The sequence below is a fragment of the Marmota marmota genome, unplaced genomic scaffold (genome assembly GCF_001458135.2).
Source record: "Marmota marmota marmota unplaced genomic scaffold, marMar, whole genome shotgun sequence".
NCBI classification, from domain to species: Eukaryota; Metazoa; Chordata; class Mammalia; order Rodentia; family Sciuridae; genus Marmota; species Marmota marmota.
The window spans coordinates 44,257,231-44,277,992 of record NW_026000082.1 but is presented as its reverse complement, the minus strand read 5'-3'; positions in this window follow the sequence as shown (position 1 = coordinate 44,277,992).

Below are 20,762 nucleotides of genomic sequence, written 5' to 3'. Positions count from 1 at the left end.
CTTCAGGGTGACACTGGCGAGCCAACAGCAGCTCTGATTTGACATCCTGACAGTGCGGCTGTGGGGCTTCCGAAGTCCTTCCTCCTATCTAGAATTAATCAGTACTCACCAACAAAGGGCAAGAGAGACTTTAAGTTCCTGCTTGCAGACTTACTGGTTAGAGATGACTTGTTTCATTTAGTGTGGTTTTAAATATATATCTGATGCTTTCAAAAGTACCACCTACCCCCCAAAATACCACCTACCCCCAAAATACCACCTACCCAGAACGCCCTGGTGTGCTGGCTGGGTGGACACCGTGTCCCTGGATTTCGCGGTGCCTGCTGTGGGTGGTACATTTTGGAGATAGCATGTTTCTGAATGTCTTTGGCCCAAGGGGTGAAGTGGGTCAGCCAAAGAAAATGTCAAGGTCGGACTTGACCTTGGTCTCTTATCTGAACCCAGGGCTCCTGGGGCAGGCCTCCCGGGGCCCAGCAATGGTGCCCTGGGGGCCCTGGCGTATCCGGTAATACAAGTTGTTTCCAAAGCGTTAAATAAGTGTGAGCCCTTGGTGACGAGGTGTGAGGAGTAACACCGGGAGCAGAGTGGGCTGTGGTCATGCTCATTTGGATACAGCTCAGGGGTTTGATTGACTGGCCTGAGAGAAGAAGGACTGGACTTTGCTCCCCCAGAGGCTCCCCAGTGAATTACTGCTGGGAGAGCATTACTCATGGATCCAAGAATTGCAATCAGAGCTCAAACTGTTTCAAGCAGGAAAAACAGTTTTGCTCATGTAAATAGATGTCCTTGGAGAGACAGAGTAGGTTTCAGGCATGGCTGTACTCAGGGGCTCAACAGTGTCTTCAGGACTTGGTTTCTCTTCAGCTCCGTGTTCCTCTCCTCCAGCTTCACCTTCAGGCCGACTTTCCATAGCAAAGACCCCAGGCCTTGTGACATCCCCACAGCCCAGCAGGAAGTGACATTCTCACAGCTTCCAGCAGTACCACATTTGAGGTTTGCTGCTCTGGCTTGGATTGTGGTGCATACTGGAATAATCACTGCCCAGGGGGAGAGAATGCACTGATTGGCCAGGCTTGGGTCACACGCCTATTTTTGAGTTCAAGGTGAGCTCAGCCTCACCTGGGCCAGGTTGACTATGATCTGGGTGTTTCTCAAGACAAAAGTAACCGCATGTAAATATGTGTGTTGTAGAGACGGGGGATGGGTTGCCCGGCCTGGGAAACACAGAGGACCTCTCCAGGGGTCAGGAGAGTTTTGGGTATGATTTTGCAGCGTTTCCTAAGTCCCAACTCTCTTTTTCTGGCACATGTCTCTCTATATTTTTTTTTCTTTTCTTTTTTTTTTGCGGTACTGGTGGTTGAGCCCAGGGGCACTCTACCACTGAACAACATCCCAGCCCTTTGAAACAAGTCTTTAAAAATTTTGAGGCAGGTTGTCACCAAGTTGCTCAGACTGGCCTCAAACTTGCGACCTTCCTGCCCTGGTCGACTGAGTCCCTGGGACTGCAGTGTGTACACTGGGCTCAGCGCATGTCTACATATTTCTTGGGCATTTACCATTGAGGTGGGTGCTGGGGTAGGCTCACAGGTGAATGAGGAACTCAGTGCCCACTCAGTGCCTACAGTCTGGGCGGGAGACACACCTGTGCACACCTGTGCACACATACATGCACATACTCAATTTCACACCTTAGAATAAGCCCTGTGGTCCAAGACCTGTTTGGACCACAGATGAGGACGCCTCATTCTTTTGGGGAAGCAGGTATTTGGACAGCGGGGGAGGCCAAGTACAGCACACCTGGCCCTGGCTGGGTGTGCATGGCTGCCCCCCTCCTGGCCCCTCTCACCCACCTACCTTACCCACAGCTTCTGCATATGCACCTTGGCCGGGGTTCCCTTTCCTCCGCCGGGACACGCCAGCTATCAGCATGGCCTCCCCCCGCCAGCGGGGAAGCACAGAGGCCGTAGGTATTAGGCAAAGCTGAGAAATCTCCTTCCCAGATCTTCTCCCAGGGGACCACTGAGCAGGGACCAGGGCTCCTCCCCCTGATCCCAGGGGACCATGTTGCCCTGCTGTTGATCAGAAGGCATTTCCACAGTTCTCCAGGGTGGCTCCTTCCTGCCACCGTGAGACTGGTCCCAGAGGTGATTCTTACAGCGTGAGACGAAGAACAAAGAGGGCCATGTCCCAAAGTTTTGGGGGCTCATCCTCTCTCTGTGGGGTGCTCCCTAGCTTGGGCTTCTGGTTACACAGTACAATGCCTTTGACCTGGTGGTCACTCTCCACCTCATCTCCCATCACTCCCTCCTCAGACCTGCTGGACAGAGCCCACTTTCCCCTCAGATAGGAAGACTAGAAACTCTCATCTCTCCATGATACCGTCGAGGAACCCAGGCAGAATTCTCACGGTAAAACTCAGTGTGTCGAGGTGACCAGAACTCTGTGGCTAAGCCTGGGAGTGTGACTGTGCAGAGCTGGACACGCCCAGGAGAGTCCAGCTGGACCCTCAGGACCCTCCAGGGAAGCCAAGCTGGTCACCCTGGGAGTGCCCGTTCCCCTCTAGGTCTTAGTTGTCATTAATTAACTGAATCCGCAGGACCGTTCGAATTCTGGCACCCAGCAGAGCTTTCCTTGGTGGGTCTGCCTGATTTTGCAGTATCTTGTTAGGAAGTAAAACATTTAGACCTGTCATCCAGAATTCTAGAAAGAGCAGCTGTTGTCTGTTGTACACCGAGGATCACCAGCATTTTACACGTTTCCTTCAGGTGCCTGAGGCGTTTTGGGACCCGAGGGTCAAGCAGGCAGGTTTCTTTTTGTAGCCTGTAGATCAGGAATCCCCCTGTGGATGCGGCTCTGAGGGAGGGATGTTGATTTTATTCTTCCTCCGAGTTAGGCAGGGACTTCTCCACTTTACCTCTTTCTGGTGCTGCGTTTATTTTCCTACGTGTGCACGAGTGTCCTAGGTTAGACTGTCCCAGCCTCCACCCTATCCACATTCAGGGCTGGTAGTTCTTTGTTGAGTGGGACGTGGGCGTCTCCTGTGCACCACAGGGGATTCAGCAGCATCCCTGGCCTCTGCCCATGGGATGCCAGGACCACCCTTCCCCAGTTATAATCACCCAGAATGTTTATGAACGTCCTCAAATGCCTACAGCAGACAAAATCATGCCCAGCTGAGAGCCCCGTCCAAGAGCCCTGCCGCTCACATGGTGGATCGGCATCTCCAGCTCCATGTGGGCCCTTGGGAGAGGTCAGGAATGTGAAGTCTGGCCCACCGCAGACCTCGAGGACCAATCTCTGCGTTTTAACCCAGCTCCCAGGGGACTTTATGCACCTGGAAGTTTGAGGATCTTGCTGCTCCAGTGACTTTAAGCAGAAGTTCTCGAGCTTTGGTGGGCACCAAATCCCTCCCCAGCTCCGGAACACAGATGCCAGCAGTAGGAAAGCACCTGGGTTATTCTATTTTTTTTCAAGGTCTCCAGGTGATACGGCGCCCTGAGCACACTTGGAGAATCATTGCCTTAAAACCATAAGATCAGAAAATGCCTGGACATGATTTCAAAATCCTGATAAGGAAAGGAAAATTTCACGTGCAGTAACCTTGGTGAGGAACCCAAGCCGGGTGTCCGGGAGGCCAGCATCTTATCGCCTCTTGATCGAGGTTGGGAGAGAGACGGCACGTTCCCCGGGGAAAGGCAATTCGTTCCAACAGCTGCTTTCCAAATAGAAATTCAGAAAGTATTTGCAATTATGAGATGCAAACTGGAAATGGCTTTCTCCGGGGTCGATATTCTCTAGGAGGAAATGGGATGTGAATAAACATGCTCTTTTTTTCCCTGTGAAGACTTCTCAGGTGCTGTGCATCCGAGTGCTCCGTGTTGGGCGAGTATCTCGGCCTGCCAGCCTGCCGCGTCGCACCTGGTAAATAAAGAGAGTGACAATTGATTCCATATCTTGTTGAGTGGCGGCAGGGACTGAATAGCGACGAGGGTCCTCAGCGCGGAGGGGTGTGCGGTTGCGGGGACGCATGCTCGTTCCAACTTGTTCTCTAGACAGGACAAAAATGGACTTTTTTTTTTTTTCCTTTCTGCAGTTCATTGAATTCAGCCACGGTGTTGATATCTAATCTGAGCCGTTTAAATCTTTTTCCGATAACTTCACCTTTGCGAATCTACTGTGAGCTTTGTATAAATGTTAGCCCGAAGGCTGCAATTATGAGAGAATTGCAAGGAAACAATGAACGACAGCCATCTCCATGATTAAGAAGACTGACCTATACGGCGTACAGTCTCCAAAAGACCCCAGTGGCATATGGCTTTCATTTATGTGAAGCAAAATCACAAAACAAAGACCGGATTTCATGTCCTCTGCGGTATTTCAAGAATATAGCGGGTGCATTTGAAGACAAAGGACCCCCGGTGGCGCTCATGATAACATGAACACGGCTTTGCTTTTCCTGTCTCCACATTGTGCTGTTGCTTAGCGTGACTTTTCCTCTTCCAAATGGCTTAAATAGTCAAGGACAGGAGGCAACAATACAGTTTTCTGCTCTTCTTGAAAGGGAGGTGGGGGAGCTTGGTGGAAAGATGCTGAATTAGGGAGATAATCAGCCTGGACTTAGATCCCTTTTGTTGCTAGTGAGCCAGGAAGTGTCTTGGTGACTTGAGCAGGTTTGTTAACCTCTCTGGACTTCTGGCTCTTCTTCTGTAACATGGGGTCCTGTCTTCCACGCCCCCTCATGATCCTGGAGGGGACAGCAGCAGCAGCAACACCGGCCACGTTGAATGAGTTCCTAGCAGGTCCCTGAGGTTGCTAAGCCTCACGCATAGCAATCACCGAGTTCCTATAATATCAATATTCCACCCACAGATGAGGACATCTGCCTCTCTGGGCTCCAGATACCTCCTCTGGGGTAACGTAGCTAGAAAGAGGCTCAGGCAGGAATCCTGAGTAGTCTCTTCTGCCCTGTGACCTCACCTGGTCCGTGGGCTTCTCCTGGGTAGGTGCTGGCTGTCGCTAGACCTGCATTTGGGTCTCAGACGAGGAAGTAAGAGGGGGCAGACCAAGGAAAGGTAAGAAGTGCGGAACCTTAGTAAGCAGCAGACGGTGGGTGGGAGCAAATGGCCGGAAGCCAAACCCAAAGCTCCCGGCAGGGGGCTGGGTGAGGGCGGGTGAGCATTCACTCACGGAGCTGGCCCTGCACACCGGGGGACTCTCCAGACATCTCCTGTCCTGAGGTCTCCCCTGAGGAACTCTGACCAGAGTCTGAGAAATCAAGACATAAGCCCATGGGTGATGTGTGGAGGTCTCCCACTCGGACCCCCGGGGGACTCTGATTGTCACAATGCCCGAGGGACAGTTTTAGAGATGGAAAAAATTCCAAACTTCCTTCAGAGCTTGGGGAAGAAGCCCTGTCCCACCCAAATGTCAAGAGCACCTCATGGAAGGGAGATCTGTTTGGGCCGACTTTGTGGAGAGCAGGTGTCACAAAGAAAGTGTGTCCTGGCTGAAGCAGGAAACAGAAAGGATGCCGACGAGAGAAAACGCGCAGGCCGGCGACCCGACCCCGGGGAAGCTTGGCCCATCACACTCAACGCAGTCTTGTTTAGCCACAGCGACAAATTGGAGGCAGCCCAGGTGCCCAACGACTTGGAAGTAAATGATTTAGGGGAAGGCCATGAGAAGCAGTCCCGCCCCGGGAGATGTTGCTCTCATGAAACTTCCGAAATACCAAAATTACTCAAGAGATCACTTTTGTAAATGCCCAGGACCAAGAGGAAGCGCCACACACACACACACACACACACACACACACACACACACACACACTCCAGCAATTTATTGGCAATGTTAGGCTACTAGTGATTTATTTCTTTAAAAAATAATTTGCTGGCATCATATCTACTTAATTAGTTTAGAAAACTCCAGGGTTATGTTCAGCTCTTGGCAGTGGTCAACTGGCAAGGATGTGGTGTCTTTCCCCAGCGGTCAGGGCTCCTAGCACTGAAGACAAACCCCGGTGGGCTGTTTTGGATCAGGTGTGCAGCTCAGAGCAGGTCCAAATCCGCGCTGGCAGAATTTGGCAGTCAAGGTGTGGGAGAAATCCGGGGACAGACGTATCCTTGGACACTTGAATGAAGAAGCCGCTGGTCAAAGCAGAGAGAGGGTCTCAAACCTGGCACAGCCTGGAGTAAGCCAGGGGTTGGTTAAAGGGCCCTGACTTTAACTGGGCCCTGCCCCCGGCTTGCTAAACCAATAGGTAGTGTGGGTTTTTAAAAATAACATCCCCTGCCGGTTTTAACACACACCTCGCGTAGAAGGCCAAGCCTCCAAGGAGGGAAGCAGCAGCCTGAGAAAACAACCCAAATGAGATCAGTAGTTAGGTCAGGAGACAGCGCACCTGCCGTCTCTAGGGTTGGGTGTGCTTCCACGGCACTTGGTCTTGGTTCCTTCCAGAGTTGCAAGCAGACCAGGTCCCATCGCTGGTGAGTTGGCCCCTAGAGGGGAGGGCATTTTCTTGCACTTGAACTTGGAGAGACCGAGGATGGTCAAGAATGAGAGTGTCACTCGGTGGTCATCGCTGGACTCTTACCATTCCCCTGGGCGTGACGACTTCTCATTAGTCAAGTGCCACAGTGTATACGGAAGCTGTATTCAGGCTTGACTGAATAAGATTTGGAAACCCCTTATCTTTCTGTCTTGCTCTCTTCATTCTGAATGTTCAAACCATGGTGGGTAGATCTTCAGTCTCAGTGTCTATGTCAGACTCTTCAGTGAGGTACACCGTGGGATGAGTGGTCTGTATTCTTGTGCTGTACCCTAGTGAGTTCACCTTTGGTTTCTGCCAGCAAGATGGTCCACAAGTATCACGGTCAAACTCCAGCCAATGTCGCAGGAAGGAAAAGGATATTGAGAGAGCTTCACACCGAGACTGATAATGTAGTAAGCCTTCTCTGTGTCTGTAATCCTCAAATCAGAGGGCAGATTTTTTTTAAATCTCTTCAGTTCACTGATGACTCTGGAGGGTTTAAGTAGCGAGTGGTACATAATAGATGCTCAAGTAAATAGCTATGGAACAACGAATGAGCTGCTGTTCCTGTTTTAGAGATGATGAAATTGAGGACCAAAGTGGTTAAATAACTGACCTGTGGCCATACAGTGTGAGAGGGAGGTTTCAAGTCTCATACGGGGAAGCTGCAGCTCTGTACCATGCCTGATGGCCAGCCTGTCACACAGCAGTGATCAGTGATAGCCCAGCCGCTTGTTTCTCTGGCTTTATCTCCACCATCCAGGTTAGGGGCAACATGAAGGTGGCGGAGAGGGTTTGACCTAACACTGTGGAGGGTCTGCCTGCTCCGGCGTCTTGGCCCTCAGTGTGCATAGGAGTCTCCTGGGGATCTTGTTGAATTGCAGATTCAGATTCAACAGGTCGGGGTGGGGCCTGAGATGCTGGAAATGCCCACGCTGCTGGGGCAGGAACCCCGGGTGGAGCGTGAGCTGTGCAGCCCTGCTCCCAGGAAACCCCGAGTCCAGGAGGCAGCTCCCAATGGTACTGCAGAGTGGCACCCTCTCTGACAGAACTCATTAGGTGTCACAGGGTTCATGGAAGGACAGCCAGGAGGGGGAAGTGACATTCAAGTTGAGGCTTGGAACAGGCCTGGAAGGGAGGCAGGTGCAGACCGTCAGGGAAGCGAGCCCCAGGAAGGGAGGAGAGCGTGTGCAAAGAATGAAGCCCTAAAGCAAGGCTGGGCGGCTGGCGGTGGGTGCCATCTCGACATCCCGCCCGGAGCCTGCTCCTCCTGGGGTCAATACCTTATCCAAAGAACAGCGCGTTGGATTTCACACCCTGCCCTTTATTTTGGCTGTAGGCTGGAGCCTGGGTCACCTGCAGATAAACAGCTCCCTCTGCATCCCATCCTCAAAGCACCGCTTGGTTCTAGTTGATATTTCTGATTTCCCGTTTGATGCCTGGAATCCTCTGCCCATTGCTCCCCGGCCCCATGCTATGCGCCGACTTCCCCTGGAAGCCTAATGAGGCAGTTGCCACGGTAACCGGGTGACATCCCCGTAGATGATGCTAATGCCATGGCTTCCGAAGCCCCGTGCCTGTTTCTCTGTGTTTGGTAAATTAATAACATTTAAATTAAACATATTAATTTATTTCATGTCAATTAGTTGGTATGTTAAGTGGCATGCCGGCTTCGCCCTTCCCTCCGCCCCCCCCAACACCTATTAATTAACTCCAGCCAAATTGGGAGCACATCATAGAAGGTGGCAATCGCTTCCAGCAAACTACAATTACAATCCTCTGCTCCTATGTAGAAAGTAATCAATGTCAAAATAATTGCTTTCCCCAGGTCTACAGCAAGCTGTCTTGTCAGATAGTTAACTTACAATTATAACTGTTTAGATTTTTGAAGTAAAAAAGTATTGTCAAAATATTAGCGGGACAAGCAGTGACTGCAAAGACAGTGGCTTTGCATTTAAAATTTCTCTTTTTTTCAATCAATTTCTCCCCCACAACACCCAAGCCTCTGCCACCCAGGCTGGAGATGACTGCACCTGAGATGTCCTGGGCCGGCTTTGGACTTGAGGTTCCCATGGGCTCAGTCACGGAGACGAGCCGTGCATGCCAATGGGCTTGTCGGGCCCCAAATGAGCCAACTTTTGCCTCGCTTTATTCTCTGTCTTTGTAGAGATGGTGGGAAAGCGGGTTCCTTCAAATGAGATCATGCCCCTAGAATCTGCGGCTCACGGAGGGCGCGGTGCTGCCAGGCTCTGTGGGAGCCTTGATAATCTCACTGGGCAGCTTCCCCTCTCTCCCTGCCCTCTGTACAGTTCTTTTACCACAGACGGGCCTCTTTTCTCCAAGCTTTGGGGCACAGTTACTTATGGTAAAGACTGGTGCCTGGGAAACCACACGTAGCGACGTCCGCCCATGCCCCCGACAGCTCGCTTCTTCATTTGGAGGAAGGGGGGCTCACAGATGGCCGGTGATAGGCAGATTTGTACAGATGATCCGCCTGGAACTGTTTGAATTGGGTGTGCCCGGGACCTGTTCATGCTGGACCCTCAGACAGGGTGCTGCGCCCCGGGGGGTCCTTCTGCCATCCAGTCTCTTCCCTCTGCACATCCAGCCACTCAGCTGGACAAGAACAGGAGCCTTCCTACAACCCTGACCTCCGTGTTGATGCTGAGGGTTTTGAGAAGAGCTAGGGAGGTTGACTCAAGTCCTGCTGAAACATGATCGACTTTGTCTTTTGGATTTAAAAAAGAAAATTTCAGTCTCATACTGATCTATCGTTTATGCTATTGACTTATGGAGACCTCTTTTGACTTTTTCCATTTTTTTTTTAAAGAAATTTGACTTCCAAAGTCAAAACATCCTCTATATAAGAACGAGCTCCTCTCCATGGTTTCCAAAGTTTTGCCTTGGATTGTGAAAGGAAGAATGAAAAAATAGAACGCATGCACAACACACATACACACACACTCCTCAGTCTCTCAGTTTTCCTTCACATTTTTTTTTTTTGATGGTGCTGGGTATCGAACCCAGGGCCTTATGCATGCAAGGCAAGCACTCTACCAGCTGAGCTATAGCCCCAGCCCTTTCCTTGACTCTTAACTGCTTCTCCCCAGCTTGGGCAGATGGATGTTTATTACCAGGGTAAAGAGTTGTAAGAGAGAGGGTTCCACCAGTTACTAAGGATTTAAGGACAGGGCGCTAAAATAAAATGACTTTGCAAGTTTTACAAGTATAAGGGGGGACTGCCTGTTTGATGTACGTCGGAAAATTGAATTTACAGTCTCCTTTAAACCAGGAACTGCATCTGTTGAGCCAGTAACGGCCACGCTGTGGGCATTTAATGAATATTTATTTTCAGGTCCTGAATTCCTTTATGTCTGTGAACAAATCTCCTATCTCTTGTGCGACCATCGTTTCTCTTGACCTGAAAATAGATGTAATACCTTCCTTCTTCCAAGATCACCAGAGGGTGTTTGGAAGGCCACTGTGGGACCTCCCTGTGTCAGTTGGTGTGCCAAATTGTAGCACTAGTATTTGGAGACACGATCTCTGTTTATGTCTCATCCAGTTGTAATTAACAGGCGTTGAGATTGTATGGTTGGGTTTGGAAGCGCATCAAGAGGAATGTCCAATGCAATTTGTGTGTGGAAAAGTTGCACCTCAATAGAATCTTGCCTTCCTATAATTATATACAAAAAAAAAAAAAAGCAACGATGAGTGGTAGAGGCGGGATTCCCAGAACACATAATTTCTGTTTCCCAACCTCAGCCTGAGGATTCATGAGCCAGTTCCTATAGAGCGGCAAACTCTGGCCAGGCAAAGTGCACAGCGAGGATGTCACAGGCAACCAGTTCAGATGCGATTCATCGTCTCACAGAGACGGGGGACGGTCCTCTTGGTTACAGAAGGCTGTAGCGGAGCTGTTGCTTTGGCCTCGTCTAATTTTCAACAGAAATGAAAAGACGGCATTTTAGGGCGATGCTGCTGCTTCCCACAAATAAAAGGCAGAAAGTGGCCTGCCCTTCCCCAGTTCTGTTGCTGGCTAGATCTTTGCTGCGGGATTTGAAAATAATGGCCTTGGGTTGTCAGGGCAACGCCTCCCATGCTATAATTTTAATATGAGGGCTGATTCCTTGATGCTACTTTTATCTCAGGAATTGCTGGAAGTTTCTTGAAACTCTGCTTCAGACTTTAGGTGTCAGATGCAGGAGTGGGGTATTGGTTCACCTTCCTTCCCGGGCGCTGTAAGGAGAGCAGGATGGTGGAGTCTCTCTACTTGGAAAGAAAACCTGAAGAAACTTGGTTTTCTCATTTAACGAAACCATCTTCACAAACCAAATATCTGCCCGAAGCACCAAGACAAACTTTTTATATGCAAACAAAATCATTTCCCAGTTGGCCCCTTGTAAGACGCATGTGGTTGTGAGAAGACCTTGGAAACCTGCTTGTCCCTTGGCCTCCTGTCCCCAGCCTCTTGGCCCTGCTTAGACTTCCTGCCTCCCTTCTGTCTGGTGGGTATTGAGCCCAATAGTTTCTTACATCACCATCGAGGCATGCTCCGTATTAGACCCTATTCTAAGCACATTATGCACAATATCGAGCTAGACCTTGAAGTCAGCCCTGTCAGGTGGTAATGTCCCATACTATCCTCAGCATACAGATGGAAACTAACGCGTCGGAAGGTTGGACTACGCGCTCCAGGTCACTTGAACAGGAGTAGTAGAGTCAGGGTTCAAATTCTGGGTGACTGGCCCCAAAGACTGTGCTCCCAGCCACGTGACCGGCAGCTTCTCTTACCAACCCCTCCTGATTGTAGAGCCTGCCATCCTCGTCTGTCCCCAGCAGCACCGCTTGGCTTAGACCCCCCACCCTCTTAGCTGGCCCGATTCTAGTCCACTCCGCAAGTAGCCCCCAGAGGATCAGTTTGAGTTTCCAACATAGTCCTAACTCTCTCATCGTGGCTCAGCTTCTTTGGCGAACCCTTAATGGCTTCAAGGATCTCTCCTAACTCTTTGACATGTAAATTACACAGATGTGCTCTGTCCGCTGCCTAAGATGATAGTGATATTGACCATGATCCTGATATGGTGAGGGCTGACCTTGACCAAGCAAGCACTGACCAAGAAGCTCAGCCACCATCTCCTGAGATCCTCCCAGCAACTCTTGTTGAGGCTAAAGAGGCTTCAGATAATTGTAGCTACTCAGGAGGCTGAGGCAGGAGGATCGCAAGTTCAAGGATAGCCTCGGAAACTTAGCAAGACCCTGTCTTAAAACAAAAAGGACTGGGGATGTAGCTTAGTGGCAGAGCACCCCTAGTCTCGGTCCCAGTACCGGTGGAGTGGGGGTGGCTTCAGACAAGGGCACTGTGACTTCAGATTTTGGGGACTGGACTCTTGGCCTCCTCATTGCTTCCTGGACTGTCTGCACCCAGGAGTACCAAGCAACTTGCTCCTCCCCGAAGGGCGTGCATTTTCACCTTTCCCTCTGCCCTGCGCCCCCTCTGCCTGGCGCTGTGTCTGGCACACGGTCGATGTCTGTCGAATACATGGAGGAATCTCACAGGAGCTGCCATGTTGGCCAGAAGCCTTTGCTGCTACTAACATAGTGGTTGAGTAGCGAGAGAGGGAGACCGATGGCGTGGCCTGAGAAAAGGAGGGACACCTGGGGTGGGCAGGGACAGCGCTGGAGAGCCACAGTTGGCCAATCTCAGAGCTGGCATTACAAGTAGTCAGCAAGTTGACCAGTGGGGTCCGAGGCCATCCGGCTCTGAAAGACACCGTCCTGTCGGGGAGAAGGCTGCTGTAAAATTTGGAGGACAAGGAGGCAGCTTTGTGGACTCTGAGGACTTGCTTCCTCCTGACCTCCTGAGGGTCAGCCCTTCTTCTCCCTTCTCTGTCCTGCGGGTGCGAGACTCAGAGTGCAGGCAACTGGAAAGTCTTGCCAGAGAGCTTGCCGGGCCATCTCGCCAGCTTTGCGGAGCCACTAGACTGTGACTTAAAGTAGGGACATGCCCGCTCGTGCCTTTCTATCTGCCCCTTCTTTGCAATGGGATAGAAATGAAATCCTCTGAGTCACCCAAGACCCCCCAGTCTGCAGCGAAGTTCATGTTCATACCTGATCCAGCAGCCATTGCAAAGCTCCAGGAAGCCCACACCAAGCAAAGCAAGTGAAATTGAAATCGAACTCCTAGCAAACAGTTCCTCTCCACTTCCCTCCCTGCGCATGCACAAGGGAGTCTCAGAATTTGTAAAGGGAAGTCAGTGTGGAGGCAGCCTCTCTCTCTCTCTCTCTCTCTCTCTCTCTCTGTCTCTCATAACCCAGCTCTGGATGCACAGAACCAGAGGGTTTTTATTTCCTCCCAGGCAAGACGGAGCATGCAGAGGGATCGGCATGGAAACCTCTAGCTGGGAGAGGAGGAGAAAGGCTGATGTGTCGCTGTGTGTCCCTGATTGCTGAACACAAGAGTGTCATCTAAATGTAAATCTCTGCCAGAAGTTACAGATGAAATGCTCCTCTTTGCCTTGATTTTTTCAAACAGCCTGTATCTGGTGGCCATGCAGAATAGCAAAGCGAGGCCCGGATCCCCACCAGAAAGGAGAAAGACACTCATGTTTTACAAGCCAACTTCAGTGGGGGAGGAGACACCTTGGGTTTCGCTGATCTTTTTTTTTTCCTCCTGTGCCTTTGCAAAGACTTCCCAAGGGTCCCCAGGAGGCTTCAGGCAGCGTGGCTGCTGGCAAGAGAATGTGGGCTAAGGACCGGATTGGTTAATTCTGACACCGCGTCCTTAGGGGAAGTGATTTCTTTTTCATGGAGCCAAATTGGATTAATTATATGCACGTGGAGGATACTTGACAAATGGCATAATTGGGATCTTTGTTTTTCCAACTGAACAAGGTGTTTGCCATTTACACTCTGAATTAAATGCTCTGGGTTTGAAAATTCTTGAGTCCGTTAATGTTCGCTGATGGGCTTTGGAGCATTTTATTTTTTCCCCCGAAGACGATACACAAAATGCTCCAGATCACCATTGACAGAGTAAAGCACAGCCAGAAGAGAACTCGTGGTTCACTGGGTGCAGTTAGTGCCTGATGAGGATGCAGAGCGCCATCCAGCCACGATTCCTCCACGATCGGCCTCTCTGTGTGGTTAAGGGGTGAGAGGGGCTCAGCGGTCCCTCCTTCCCCCAGAAGTACTAGTGGGAAGTACTAAGTCCCAGAGGCAGAGCTGGACTTTTGGAGAAAGTAGAAGGCACTATTAGGCAGGGGACAGTGTTGGGGGACTCAAAAAGCCACAGTGGGGTTGGCTCATGATTGATAGAAACGACTGCCTCAGCTAGAGTTCTGACCACGTGTCTCTCCACTCTTCATGTGCTCATATCTTCTGGGAAAAACACCATCTCAATGTTTCCTAAGAGGTGGGGGGAAGCCATGTCCTGAAAGTATCTCCCAGCAGACCCAGGTGCAGGTGTGTCTGAGGTCAACTCTGGCAGGAAGGAAGAACTGAGGTTGTAAGAGGTGATTCTCTGAGGCAGCCTGGGGAGACTTCATAGGGGTGTTTTTTTTGAGTTGGGTTTTGAAGCATGAAGAGGAGTTTTCTAGGCAGACTGTAGAAGGCAGGGGCATTTTTGGTCAGGGTAATAGCATGTGCAAAGAGAGGGGGTGCAGAGGTAGACCTTTTGCAGAGGCTGGGGTTTCTCATGATAGGAGAAGCTAAAATGGAGAAAAGGGTTTGTGTCTTAATTTGCACGCCCTCAGGACCACAGGAGTGGGTATGAAGGAAGCAGAGGTGTGTCGGGCCTGTGCTGGGTGAAGTAAATCCGGCTCACGATCTGATGGGGGCAGCACCTCGGTGAGTGGAGCCTCTTGGAGTTCTGCCCGGGCTGGTTCGCTGTGTTGTGTTTCCTGCAAGATCTGTCAATGAAGCTCAGATCTGCATGCTGGGGTTTCTATAACAAAATTAGATATTGCAGAAAATGAAGGAAAAAAACCCTACAGTGACGTAGGTATTTAGATGACCTGGACCCCCGCCGTCCATGGGTAAGTAGCTATGGTTTCCACCTGGAGTTTCTGAATTCACATGGGATCAAAGTACAGACTATTTCATAATCTTCTTCGCACTCCGAGGTCTCCATAAGCCTCTCTGGACTGACCCAGTTCTAGCAACTACCTGGGAGCCCTTGTCAAGGTGCATGACCCTTTAGTCATCCAGTTGCTCTCGTCACGGTGTGCACGACCTTCTGCCGTGGCGCCACCCTCTGCACCACGCCCTGGGTGCCCACCTCCCAGGCTGCCCACCTACAGCAGCCTCCTAACTGGCCTGGAAACAGCATGCTCTTGTCTGAGCTCTTTCCCTTTCTGTTCTGCCTGACGCTGCCTGTCAGTCAGTGGACTTAGCACCCAAGTCCAGCGACGTGCAGCTCAGTTGCTGCAGCCGCGACGGGAGCTCAGCTCAGCTCCCAGGCACACAGAGCCTTTGACTTAGGAGCGTCCACCCCTCCTCCGCTGCGCCCAAGAACTGCAGCGCAGAGGGGCCAGCAGCTTGCCGCTGTGAACTTGGCAGGGGTGGCAGCCTGGCTGGACATAAGCCGCTGATGCTGTGGAGAAATGAGGTTCAGTTAGGGTCTTTGTGTCCCCCCACCACCAGGTGGCTCACTTGGGTTTTCTCCCCTGTGGGCATTTTGCAGACCTCTCGAGGGAGATGGTGTCTGTGCTCCAGTGAGTTGTTCTCTGGTGTCTGATGTGAGCCGAGGACCTACTCTGTGTGTGCCCTGGTGTGTGTGTGTGTAGACTCCAGGGCTTTAGGTTCTGCGGGTGAGAGAGTACCTAGGGAACCAGCTTCAGGGGAGGCTGGAGTCCACGGGACCAGTGAGGGAGATCCTGCTGGGAGAAAGTAGAACCAGTCCACCCCTCTGTCCACACATACACCTGTCTGTCCATGTGTCCATCCACTCACCCACCCCCACCCTCACTCATCTGCCTTCCACCCATCTATTCATCTACCTGCACATCCATCCATCCATCCATCAGTCCATCCATCCATCAGTCTGTCCATCCATTCATCCATCCATCCATCCATCCATCCATCCATCAGTCCATCCATCCATCCATGTGCTTATCTATTCATTGAATAATATTTCTTGGGCACCTACTACATACCAGGCTCTGTTTTATGCACTTAGGACACTTGGTGAGCAAAAGTGACACAATCCCTGCTCTTGTGGAACTTAATCTAGTGATGGGACACAGGCAGTATCCTCTGAGCACAGCAGAAAGTTCCATAGGATCTAGAAGGCACCAAGGGGTGGGGGAAGGACAGAGCAGGGTGGGGAGGCCTGGGGTCAGGATGGAGGTGAGGTCAGCTGTGATTGGAGTGGGTGGGTGAGGGTGGATGCCATTGGGAAGTTAGTCCTCGAGCGATGGTTCGAAGGAGTAAGCCTTCGAATATGCACACAGGTGAGAAAACCCACTAGAGCCACGTGGCTATTTGGAAGAAAAATGTGAGGCAGAGAACATCTGGGGCAAAAGCCCTCAGCGGAGATATCTGGTGTGTTAAACAGTGCTGGGACAGGTGACCCCAGAAGCAGGAGCGGGGGGGAGAGCAAAAGGAAAGACTGTCCTGCCTTTGCACCTTGTCCCTGTGTGCTAGGCACTGAGGGCCAGCTCTAGACACAGGGCCTTCTTCCCTGGGCTCCATCCCAGGGAGTCCTAGGGGTGGGGCAGCAGGGTCTCCACCCTGCTTGGACTGCAGGTGGACGTGCCCCAGCTCATACCTGTGACGCAGCTGCCCGTGGACTGGGAATCCACGGCAGGAATCAGGACAAGGTCGAACGTGGGACTAGGAATAACACAAATAGATTTGGGTTGAAGCCCTGTTTTTCCACTTAAATTTGTAAATTACTTTCCCGATCTGTAAAAGTGGGGATGACCATAGTTATTTGAGAGCTGTGTATCTTTTTTGCTGGACATTAGCCTCACCTCCGTTTAGACAAGCTGGTACGTTGCAGAGCCAAGGTCGAAGTGCTTCTGTCTGCCTCCACGTCCCCCTGCCTCCCCCACCGACCATAAAGGTCCCCAGACCTACAGCAAAGCCCAAGTCAGCTAATAAAGCATTTGAAAGGAGCCTGGCCAATTGTCAAGTGCTGTATAGACGTACTCTGTCACTGTTATTATAGAAGAGACTCGGGGTTAAGTTCCGAGATGACCCTGGCATCTAGCAGTGTGAGATTGTCCACTTCACTCAGCAGTGGACTTTGAGTGACAGCTGAACATTCTGCTGCTGAAGGTCACAGGGGGACTTGGCAGGGCTGAGCATGGTTGTAGACTTTATCCTCATGTTTTGTGCGTAGGACTGTTATTTACTCGGTATGTTTTAGCATTCTCCCGCAGCAGACTCATTTTGCTAATTGATTTATGTTAACTTCCATGTGTGCTGTTGATCGATATAAATGGGCTCGTATGATTGCATCCTCGGAGATTGAGAACCAACCCTCACCTCAGTGCTCCAAGCAGCCAGGCGACCTCTGCAGCCCTCCCCTGACAGGGGAAAGGAGCGCAAATAATCGTGGATTATCTATAGAGTTTTCGACAGTGCTGGGTGCGCCTGTTTCCAATCAATTCACATAGACGAGCTTGTCCTGCAAATCTATTTCAGCATCAAACTGCTGGCCATAATGCTGACATGCATACCACCCTCAGGCAGGGGACTTTTATGTAAACGTTTGGTAAATCTTACTTGGGTAATCAAATCAGCAGGATGGACTTAGCAGAAAATTATGTGTGGATGTGTGTGTGTGTGTATGTGTGTGTGAGTGTGTGTATGAGGGGGGGGGGGGGGAGGGAAATTTTTTTTTTCCTGTCCATGATATCTTGGAGAGATTTCATGTTTACCTGGCTCAGGCAATAAATCCAAACCTGCCAGAATCACTTCCCATCAAATGTGTGCTGAAATAACACTCACATCTGACCTTTTCAGTGTGGGAACAGCTGATGCTGTGGCAGGAAATGGAAGCTTCCAGAGAAGAAAGGCCAGGCTGAAGGAGGTGGAGGAGCTAGTCTGGGAGCCTTGCAGCCCCAGTCCATGTGGCCAGGGGCATGGTGGGAAGTGGATTGGAGGGGCTCGTTCTAGCACATTCGAATAGACAGACCTAAGAGCACAGTGAGCTTCCTCAGGGTCTTTAAGGCCACCTTGCTGTCCTCTCTCACTCCTGAAATGTGGGGAGTTAGTAAGTATAAAAGGCAGCCTATATGTTTAAAGAACAGAAGAGCAATTTTTTAAATTTTTAAACTGGGTTTTAATTTCCAACCAAGTGACTCATGCACGCAGTTGAAGCATCAATTCACGCTGAAAAGCTTCCCCAACTGGGAGCAGAGCCCACGCCCCCTTCTATCCCACCTTCTATCCCACTCCCCAGAAGCAACCACCTCAGATTCTTTCGGGGATTCTTCTGGACTTGCATCCCCATTGCTAAATCAAGCCAGCCTGTCATCTGCGGAGTGATGGTTGGGAGCAGCATTGGATGCTGAGCATTGGATGCAGAGGGCAAAGGCGGTGGTTTCTGGCTTTGGCCCTGTACTCCCTATAGTGCAATTCCACATTTTGATGTAATTATTGTTGTTTCCGTTATTATGACTACACAAATATTGTTTACTACTGAGCTGGTGCATAATCATTATACTTGTATAATTATATTACCTTTTTAAAATTTGCTTTTTTATTTTTTTTTCCGTGTTGGGGATTGAACCCAGCTGGGGCCTCACACATGCTTCACCCCTGAGCCATCTCCCAACCCTCAACTTCTGATCTGAATCCTCATTTTCCCTTCGCTGAGTCTATTTTGAGTCTGAGTCTTTCTGTATCCACCCTCAGCTCGAGAAAATGCCTCTCAATGCAGTTTTCCGCTCGGTCATGCTGTCAGGTAACCACCGGTTGCATTTCCTTCTCCCTTCCCAGCCTCCCCCCCCAGCCTCCACGCCTCCAGCCTCCCTTCGGTTCTCATCTGGTCTAGTTGTTCTGCTGCTGCTCCTGGGGCCGCCCTTCCAGAGCCCTGAGTTCCCTCGGTTTTTCTCGGGGGTTAGATTCTCTCTTTCCTTGAGTCCAGAGTTTCTTTTCCCGAGTTTCCTTCCCCTTGTTAGTGGGTTTCCTTCTCTTAATGCCCTACAGAGTGCACTGGAAGTAACTGCGTGACTGTGCCTAAAAAGCAAATGAGCTGGAATTCCAGACCCCACCCCAAAGGACAGTTGGGCTGGGTATAAAATTCCAGCACATTTACCTAAAAATGCTTAATTGTTTTCTGGCTCCTGGTGTCATTGTTGAAAATCTGGCATCATGCTGACACCTAATCCTTGGTCTGTGATATCTTATTCCACTGAGGATAAAGAGGATCTGTCTTTTTTTTTTTTTTTTTTGTCTTTTAAGGATCTTCTTTAACTGTGGTTCTGGAGCTTCATGCTGATGGGTTTCAGGCTAGATATTCCTAAATACCAAAAAAAAAAAAAAAAAAATTGAAAATACCAAAAAATGTACCCAAAGTATCATCTCTCCAAAATTTTTGAATTTTTGCAATGAATAAAATCAGTGTTCCTACCTACTTAACTGACCTCACTGATCTTTCACTATTGACTTTAAAAAATATGTTTTTCAGCTGGGCACAGTGGCACACTCCTGTAATCCCAGCAGCTCAGGAGACTGAGACAGGAGGATCATGAGTCCAGAGTCAGCCTCAGCAACGGCGAGGTGCTGAGCAACTCAGTGAGACCCTGTAAATAAAATACAAAATAGGGATGGGGATGTGGCTCAGTGGTTGTTGGCCCCTGAGTTCAATCCCTGGTACCCCTCCCCGCCCCCAAAAAAGATGTTTTTTCTGTTATTTGGGTAAACTAATAATAAGGGCTAAGGCTGTAGCTCAGTGGTAGAGTGTTTGCCTAATATGTCTCAGGCCCTGATCTTGATCTCCAGCACTGCAAACAAAACAACATCCCAAAGTAAACATAACATAAAATGTACCACTCAAATCATTTTAAGTGTGCAACAGTTCAATGGCATTTAGCGTGTTCACACTGAGTGACCATCACCACCGTCCATCCCTGGACCATTTTACCTTCCCAAACTGAAATCTTATCATGCCCATTAAACATTAATTCCTTGCTCTCCTCCCCACCCTAGCTCTTAGCAACCACCCCTACGGCTGTGTCTATGATAGTGACTACCCTACGTGCCACATCTATGTTGAGCCCTATGCACTTGTCCTTTTGTGGCTGGCTTATTCCACCTAGCATACTGTCCTCAAAGTTCATCCATGTCGGAGCCTGTGTCACAATTCCTTCCTCCCTTTTTAAGGCAGAATAATATTCCACTGGATATTGTGCTTAGTGTGTCCGTGCTTTGGTTGATGGACACTTGGGCTGCTGCCACCTTTGACCATTGTGAGTAATGCTGCTATAAACGTGGTTGCACAATTTTCTGTTCAAGTCTCTACTTTCCATTTTTTTGAGTATGTATCCAGAGGGGAAATTGCTGGGTAAAATGGTAATTCTATTAATATTTTGAGGAGCTTCCATACTGTTTTCCATAGAGGCTGCTGTTTTATATTCCCACCCATATTGTACCACCATCCTAATGGGTGTGACTGTAACTGACTTTACACGCTCACTCTTTTGGTGTGTTAAGTTCTTTTTATGAGTATCTCCCACAATCCATGCACTAACGCTCTGAATGAGGCACTGTAACTATTTTATAGGTTAATAAGGTGGTGCACAGAGATTAGATGACGTGCCTGGGATGGTATAGATCTAAGAAGCAGAGCTAGTGTTCTGTCATCTGTTCCTGTATGACAAATGACCTGAGACCTAGGGCTGGAGTCAGGGATTTATGTTCATCTTTCCCAGCTCCGTGGGTTACCGGGCTCCGTGGGGCTGTGCTCACCTGTGTCTCTCACATGGTTGGGCCAGATGGCGGCTGAGGCTGGAGGCCATCCAAGGCCTGACTGGGATGGATGCCCAGATGGATTCGTGATGCACACGTGTGACTTCTCCCCTCTCCTCCATGCGGCCACTCTCTCTCCAGCAGAGCAGCTGGGGCTTCTCACACTGGCTCTGGTCTCCAAGAGAAGGATTGAAGCTGCCCGGTCAGTGGGGACCCTGCTGGGTGTCGGCACAGCTTCCTGGCCACCCATTCCCAATTAATGTAGATTTGAAGGGTGGGGCAAGGAGGCTTCACCTCTTTCAGTGAGGGAGGT